General features: G+C 33.4%; 1 long non-coding RNA gene across 1 annotated transcript; it reads right to left on the bottom strand.

Annotated features, from left to right (window-relative positions):
* Positions 1-2,833: 2,833 nt before the first annotated feature.
* On the bottom strand, positions 2,834-4,540 carry LOC109579378 (uncharacterized). Its single transcript, XR_007423094.1, has 3 exons — positions 4,294-4,540; positions 3,894-4,194; positions 2,834-3,805 (listed from the first exon to the last, which is right to left on the bottom strand). It is a non-coding gene; the product is annotated as an uncharacterized LOC109579378 (long non-coding RNA).
* Positions 4,541-9,283: the final 4,743 nt, after the last annotated feature.

Consider the following 9,283-nt stretch of genomic DNA (forward strand, 5'->3'; position numbering starts at 1 on the left):
TGAAAGAGAAGCGCGCGCCTGAGGATGCTTGAGTGAAAGTGCGTACAAAAAAACAAAAGCAACAACTGGCATAAAAGCGCGGCCATGCAAGTGGCATTGTGAGGCATAAGCAAATGCAAACATAAGTATATATACAAGTATATACATATATATAATATGTATATATACAATATACATATGTACATATGTACATGCCTACATATATGCTACGTGCGTCTGCGTGTGCGCGCTGTGCAGCCATCCTCTAGTTATACTTATTACAATTAATGAGCATCTCAAAATAAAATATAACTATATTTCGTTTTTTATTTTGTAAATAGTTATATTGTAATTTTACGTTACACGTACATGCATATATACGTGTGTGTGTGTGCCTTTTGTTTTGCGCTTCGTTTGTCATACAATTCCACATACTATATATACATGTAAACACATTTTATATACTTTATTTAACAAAAGAACATGTTTTGAATATGAAAATTTGCTTGTAAGTCGTCTAAGTTATGTAAACATATATATACATAAATATATATATATACATATATATGTATACACACACACACGCATATTGCGAATTGTAAGAATCTCTTGAAATTTGAATAAATATTTTTTTTAAATATAAAAATCGCCTGAGACTTTTATTTGGAGCCTTCACTCTGTGGCATAGAAGACAGGTAAGTGTTATTAAAGGAAGCTGGAACAAATGCTAGAAATAAAGATATATAACGGGTGATTTTTTTGAGGTTAGGATTTTCATGCATTAGTATTTGACAGATCACGTGGGATTTCAGACATGGTGTCAAAGAGAAAGATGCTCAGTATGCTTTGACATTTCATCATGAATAGACTTACTAACGAGCAACGCTTGCAAATCATTGAATTTTATTACCAAAATCAGTGTTCGGTTTTTTTTTTTTTCGGACAAATTTTGTTCAGCGATGAGGCTCATTTCTGGTTGAATGGCTACGTAAATAAGCAAAATTGCCGCATTTGGGGTGAAGAGCAACCAGAAGCCGTTCAAGAACTGCCCATGCATCCCGAAAAATGCACTGTTTGGTGTGGTTTGTACGCTGGTGGAATCATTGGACCGTATTTTTTCAAAGATGCTGTTGGACGCAACGTTACGGTGAATGGCGATCGCTATCGTTCGATGCTAACAAACTTTTTGTTGCCAAAAATGGAAGAACTGAACTTGGTTGACATGTGGTTTCAACAAGATGGCGCTACATGCCACACAGCTCGCGATTCTATGGCCATTTTGAGGGAAAACTTCGGACAACAATTCATCTCAAGAAATGGACCCGTAAGTTGGCCACCAAGATCATGCGATTTAACGCCTTTAGACTATTTTTTGTGGGGCTACGTCAAGTCTAAAGTCTACAGAAATAAGCCAGCAACTATTCCAGCTTTGGAAGACAACATTTCCGAAGAAATTCGGGCTATTCCGGCCGAAATGCTCGAAAAAGTTGCCCAAAATTGGACTTTCCGAATGGACCACCTAAGACGCAGCCGCGGTCAACATTTAAATGAAATTATCTTCAAAAAGTAAATGTCATGAACCAATCTAACGTTTCAAATAAAGAACCGATGAGATTTTGCAAATTTTATGCGTTTTTTTTTTAAAAAAAGTTATCAAGCTCTTAAAAAATCACCCTTTATTTTTAATATAAATATGGCTTTGGACTTTTAGTTTGAGGCCTCACTGTGCAGCTTAAAAGCAGATAAGTGCTTTTAAAGAGTGCTGCAACCAATGTCAGATGAAGGGGAGCATGAAAAATTGCTGTTGACTTGATGAGGAAGTAGAGGAAAAATGTTATTTTGCCTTGAAAAGAAATTTGTAGATACTATATATCGAATTTACACATATTTGAGAATATTGTTCGAATTCTATAAATATTCTTCGAAGTCTATTAATTTTCTTCATTGAGATTGACACAGTAAATATTTTCGGAGTCAAGACCATATTTTTAAGAATTTTTTAACTTCTAACCAGTTCACAAAATTTTAAACGCGTTTTTTTTTCGTTTGCTGAGTCGATGGGAAAACTGCTCTGAAGCGTGGAGGATCCAACAAATCAATCAAGAAAGAGAAACAAAATTTTAAAATTCTAGCGACCCCCAAAACACTAGGCCAACAGACTTTTGCAGTAAGCAAAAGCAATTAGTAAATAATTTTTCCTGGTCACCTTACATGCTTTCCAGCCTGCCAAACAATAAATATATGTTTCGATCTTAATACATTTCACACTAGACATAAGGAAACCAAGAACTGAACTAATGCTGCAAAAACAAAGAAAAGTAAATGTCCTAATCTGCTATGCGTTATGGGCGCCTAGTGGTTTTTCGTTGTACAGCAGAAATTATAAAATAAATCTGGTACAGAAAGAAGAAGAACAAGACAGTAAAAAAGTGTTAGAAACGACTACCAGCTTAGCAGCAACTCACCAGGCGAACAAAAAAAGTAGCAAGGATAAGGTGTAGCACTGATCCGTGCACTTTAATTCAAATGCATTTCCAAAAGCATAAAAACAAATACATAGATGTTTCATATATTTTTGCTGTCCCTTCAATTCGTTTGTATTTCCAAAAAGTAACAACAAATATAAGTTCCAAAATTTGCTCTCACTTTGGCCTTGCCGTATACATATGTATATACCTTTCTCAGTTTTTGTAGCAAAAGCACTTATTTGCACTCAAACATTGGAAGCCAGAAATACCAACACCAAAATCACTACGATCTGCACTCAAATAGATTTGCTTGTTTTTATTATGGGCACCTGTTTAATTTGGTTGAAAATTCTGCGAATTAAAAAAAAATAATTAAAAAACTAAAAACGCCACACATCAAATATTATTTTCTCAACAAATCACCAGTCGCTCATAACGATCAGCAAGTGTTCTATTTTATTGCTATTTCTTGTGTAATTCTTATGCAAACGCATTTCCATAATGGCAACAACAAATTATGTGTTTCAATTTTCTACGTCTCTCAAAGGTGTAGTAATTATGCCCCGTTAGTCAAATACCTTTTGAAGTTGTTGTATTGAGTACAAGTTTAGAATGAGCACTCAGTTCGCCCATATTTACGAAAAATTAGCAACAACAAACACTTTGAGTTGCCGGTGTAATAGGCTCCTTGCTATATTTTCTGTTTTCCTGGTGCAAGGCTGGCGCCAGATTATTTAGAAAATATGTGGGATCCCGTAGATGAAAAAATAAAATTCGGCTCTAAACTAATACACTCTTAAATGTTTAATTTAGAATCTAGACATTATCTTGCAACTTACCAATTTATTAGATTTTCACTAATTATAGAAGAAAAATGAAATTAATACAGACTTTATAGATTTTTATTAGATATATTAGCCACTTAAAATGATTTTATTGCCTCTTAAGTACTATCATCTATGTATGTTCATACATATGTACGTATCATATTATCATTAGATCAATAAATAACTTCATTCCATATGCGCTCCCATTTAACAGCTTGTCTCGTATTTTGGACCAGGTGATCGATCATAAAGCGGTTCGACGGGAGTCAGCTTGCGAGCTATAACACCACAATGCTAATTTTATTTCGTCTCGTCCCTAAGATTATGTATAAATCTTAAACAATATAGACCGATCATACCAACAGAAATCTGTCCAAGATTTACAACTTCCATTCATTATTGGAGGCACCAAAATCGGGCAGAAGTTTACAGCTTCCTTGCATTTTTGGAGTTTCTGATATCAGACAAAGGTTTACAGCTCCCTTTCACTTTTGTAGGTATTCCATATGCGACTGTAGTGCGCTGGTAAATCTGTGGAAATATATAATATGATTTAATATTACTATAATACTTAAAAGCACAAAAAATACAATGCAATATGCAATCTTGCTTTACTTACATTCACATTTGCGTGCTTCCACTCATTGGTACTAATCGCCCATAATAAATAAATCGTCATAATGTTAGGTGATCGATCAGAAGTTTTAGCGCAGGCATCCAGGCAGCACTTCACATTATTTTCGAGCAACAATTTCGTGCATATATTCATATACATATGTATACATATATTTGTCCTTTCCAGCAAAGTCATGTACGCATTCCTTTCATTTCCATTTGTCCCTATGCAAAATAAGCGTAGCCTCTGTAAGCAGTTATTTTCCGTATTGTTGCGAATTGTGCTCACAACATCATTAGGTGTGCTAAAGAAAAAGCAATTGAAATTCGCAAAGAATGAGAGCAACTCATTTTTTATACAGTATTTGTTGCTGCATATTTGCATGCATTCGAATTATGTTCACCTGATGTTCAGCGACAGTGTGCTGTTAATTGACAGATGTTACTTATTCACCCATTCACATTCGATCTCTCCCACTGTCGGCATGCTGCACAGTTTTATAACATCTGTAATTGAAAATAAGAAATGATAAATTATAATGGCATACCCACAGCTTTAATATAAGTTTAAATAAGCAACAGACTTTTATGAAAAATAAAATTTTATATTTCGATAATAAAAAGACATTAATATTCCACCCCCATTAAATGATTACTGCATAGTTGTTACTAATATAATATATATAATGTATAGATGCTATTAACATACGTACATATAGTAAAGGTAACCTCAAGGCGTTACATGGGCTTATTGGTTTCACAAAAACAATTTTTTTTATTTTCATGAATATTGTCCTAAATTTTCAGTAGATTCGCATAATAGCTTTGGAGATACAGCCTTGAGAACTTGTGAACTCGAGACTAGCTAGGTAAGTGTGCCATTTTTAAACGCATTTTTCTCGAAACTGTGTTTTTGAAGTTGTTTTGCAAGATTTCTCGTTAAATCGTTCTTTATCAAATGTTACACAGGTCTTTGAGGTACAATTCATAAAGTCGTGGAGGAAACATTTTTTTTTCGATTACAACTATTTAAAAAAAATTTGGCGAATTTTCACTGCAATTTTAATTTTTTTGTAAAAATGTCTGCCAAAAATCCAATTTTCAGTTTTTTTCCTTCATCCAAGTTCTATGTTAAGGTTTTAACTAAATCACGTATTTTTTCACTTTAGATGAAATGGCGTCGCAATGGCCAAGCTTAAAATATTTTTTTCCCAATAATTTCAGAATTTTTTTGTTAGTAGTGTATGTTTGTAACAATAAAAAATTCTAATAAAATATTTAATTTTTTATGTGGGATATAATTGCTGAAAAAGGCTGATTTTTAGCCGAGGAAATCCATATAATCCCTTAAAGCGGAATTGTTTCGTCTATAGCATCAAAGGTATAGTATCAAAAAGCAAAGAATTACTTTATGAAGTAAAAATAAAACAAAACGTTAACTACACCGAAGCTTTAATACTCTTCACAGGTGCATTTGCTATAGCATAAAATGATATAAAGAGATCCTTTTCTTGAGTTTGATCGGCCAGTTTAAATAGCAGCTATAAGCTATAATGATCCGATCTGAACACCACATTTCGAGATTGAAGCGATGTCTGAGACAATATCTTATCCAAAATTTCGTGACGATACCTCGTCAAATAAAAACAAGGTTTCATACAAGGACTTGAGTTAGAACGATCAGTTTGTATGACAGATATGTGATATAAGTAGTAATCCGATATGAACAATTTCATCGGATATTGTAGCGCTATTTCCGTGCTGAATTTCGTGATGATACCTTGTCAAATAAAAAAGTTTTCCTTACAAGAAATTGAAGGAAGTTCGCGTATATATGTACAAACGGTCAGACAGATGGAAATGACTAAATCGACTCAATATTATAATTTTATATAAAATTTATATGATCTCCGGTCTTAAGCGCAGGGAATAATTTAAAAAAAAAAAATCATTTTCAGAAAGTATCGAAAAAATAATGAATAATGAAATAATTTGGTAAAGAAAAATTAAGAAATTCCTATTTTCTTGTTCTTGGCAGTTCATTTCTGCATACTATATATAATAAGGATTGGTAATACAAAATAATAAAGAGACTTAGCTACCCAGTTGCCTATGATCAGAAGCCGGCAGCTATGCATAATCAAATCTGGCCATGGTCACTATAGTAGCCATACACAATATGTGTGTTAGAATACATATTCTAAAATTTAAGTTTTTACAGTGAGTCGGTTTTTACTTACCGCTTGTAATGTGTGTTATTCATTCATCTCTAGCGGCTGTAAAACGATTTGTTCTGCACTAAATTAAACGCAAGCGTATGTCACGTATTGATCACGAATATACACATGTATAGTAAGCCAAAAATATAAAGCCACCGATGAAACTCGACGCCTAAAAGTATGCAATAGTCAAAGAGCTCTAAGCCTCTGTTGGATGATCTACATAAGTAATAAGTAAAGAAACACATAAGGTATGTATGTATTCACTTGTAGCCATACGTATAAAAAAGTTTATGTAGTAGTGTAGTAATTTTTGTTGGAGAAGTAAAATTGAAAGATATGTATGTATGTACTTTATAAAAATAAAAAACAAAAGATTTGAGACTTATTTGATAATTAAATTTTATGATAACGCTTATTATGATAAAAAATAGAAAATATCATCTGGTGTATGTCGAAGTTGTACAGATATGTTTAAGGGAGAAATTAAAGAGAATACACTTAAATTGAAATAAAATTTTCACCTTTACACAATTTTTTATAAAAACAGAAAATGTACTATAAAAGAGGTGAAGGGCAAAAGTAGTAGTAAAAAATGTCAACATGCTGTTGAATCAAGTGATAAATAAGACAAATACGAGATTAAAAATAGAGCTTTCTGGCATTGTCAGCTCGCTTGACATTTTAAAGTAAATTATTATACGGAATTTTGAAGGAAATATGTATATGGTTCTAGGAACTTCCTTCAAATAATTTAAATTTTTACAATACTTTTGTACCTATCCCTTAATATACATACGTATGGTATATATTAATAGATTTTTATTAGAAAGCAAAAAAATAAATTGGCAAATAACGATGAAGATTTGGGAATTCGTATCAGTCGTATTGATTTCAGAGGAAATGAATCGGAAGCAAATGTGGAAAATATAATTTATATGATTCCTATAAGTCTCCCTCGAAATTTAACATAACTTTTTTCAACATATCTACTCACATATACGAAGATTATATATTTTCAGAACTTAGATAACATAAATAAATATTAATAATCGAAAATCACTTTATTGGGTTTCAACGTATTCTCCATTAAGCTCTAAGCACTTTTGCAAGCATCTGAAAAGTGTTTTGTCGGAGTACTTGTGCCATATACAGTGGCGTGCACAAATGAGTACATAATTCATTTCTTAACTTTTCTGAACGATAAAATAAGTAATAACAAAGAAAATAATAACAAATATTTTTTCGTTTATTCGTTGTTCCATTCTGAATAAAACAACAAAAAATTCAAAACATAAAGCAACAAATTCACAGAGATAAAAAACCATAACAAAAATAACTCGTATGTACTCAATTTTGCACTTTTGTATGTACTCAGCATAAAGCCAGTTTATACCGTTAGTTTTGAATTGTTTGCTATCGTCTACGACCAATAATGCAAATTTATGTGTAAAAACGTGTGATTAGTAATAAATAAAGTGTTATATCAAGTGAACCGCAATAATATTCTGTATTTAAAAAAAAATGAAAAAGTTATCGCGTGATGTGGAGAATAATGTAGTTTCCTTAACAAATAATGGTGCTTCATCTCGGGAAATAGCCAAGGAGTTAAATATTAGTCAATCTGTGGTCTTTCGCGTTCAAAAAAGACGACATACTGCTCCCAAAGAGCAAACCAAAGGCCGCCGCAAACTGTTGACCGACGCGGATGCACGTCTTATGATGGCAGAAATGAGGCAGAACAAGACCATTACACCGAAAAATACTTTAGTTGCCAAAAATAAGCACGTTAGTGAATGGACAGCACGACGAGCGCTCCACAACATTGGCTATATTTCAGCCGTTAAAAAAAATAAACCTGCATTGTCCAAAAAGAACCAAAAGGCGCGAATGAAATTTGCAAGAGAGCATAAAAATTGGACGATAAATGACTGGCAACGAGTTATTTGGTCAGATGAATCAAAATTTAATCGTTTCCAATCGGACGGTAAGCAGTACTGCTGGCGTCGCCCTGGTGATAGCATTCAACGCCACCACGTCAAGCAAACTGCGAGGCATGGTGGTGGAAACATCATGGTTTGGGGATGCTTTACTTGGTGGCATATTGGGCCATTACACAGAATTGAAGGTATAATGAAAAAGGAAGATTACCTCACCATTTTGCAGACTCATCTTCCCGAGTTCGTTGACAAGTGTGCCTATCCTGAAGAAGAAGTCGTGTTTCAGCAGGATGGTGACCCAAAGCATACTGCGAAAATAGTGAAAAAATGGTTGAGTGAGCAAAATTTTCATCTGATGAATTGGCCAGCCCAAAGCCCCGACCTCAACCCGATTGAGAATTTATGGTCAATCGTGGGAAGACGGCTGGGGTTGTACCAATCAGCTCCATCAAACCTAGAAGAGCTGTGGGCACGAGTACAGCTAGAGTGGCAGAATGTACCAAAAGAAATAATACAGGAACTGGTTGAAAGCATGCCAAAGCGTATTAATATGGTACTAAAAAATAAAGGGTTATGGACCAAGTACTAAAAAAGTGCTCCACTAACAACTTTATTGAAAAGTGCAAAATTGAGTACATGCGAGTTATTTTTGTTATGGTTTTTTATCTCTATGAATTTGTTGCTTTATGTTTTGAATTTTTTGTTGTTTTATTCAGAATGGAACAACGAATAAACGAAAAAATATTTGTTTTTATTTTCTTTGTTATTACTTATTTTATCGTTCAGAAAAGTAAAGAAATGAATTATGTACTCATTTGTGCACGCCACTGTAGATTGAGGTATCTCCAAAACACTAAGAGCACTAAGTATACGAGTATTTTTTAAAAGCTGGTAAACAAATGCCCAGCTTATCCATAAAAAAAGCAACCATTTGCTTGGAAGTGCTTCGCGCAATAGTTTGTTGGATTTGGCTTATTTTGAAATACCCATATGTACATTTGACTGAGATTCATCGTCTGTGACAATTTCATAGATGTATTATGGAGCAATTGTATTTTTTAGCATTTCTCTCTACCAATCGACACGAGCAATTTTTTGAGCGATTGATAAATTACATATGTGGGATTCAACGTGAACCACTTTTTTACAGTCAAATGAATGATTTTGATGGAATCATAGGTCCCAACTTCTTTTAAAATGAAGATGATAACCAACTTTTAATAACCACAATTGGA

This window comes from Bactrocera dorsalis, chromosome 1 (assembly GCF_023373825.1).
Source record: "Bactrocera dorsalis isolate Fly_Bdor chromosome 1, ASM2337382v1, whole genome shotgun sequence".
Lineage (NCBI taxonomy): Eukaryota > Metazoa > Arthropoda > Insecta > Diptera > Tephritidae > Bactrocera > Bactrocera dorsalis.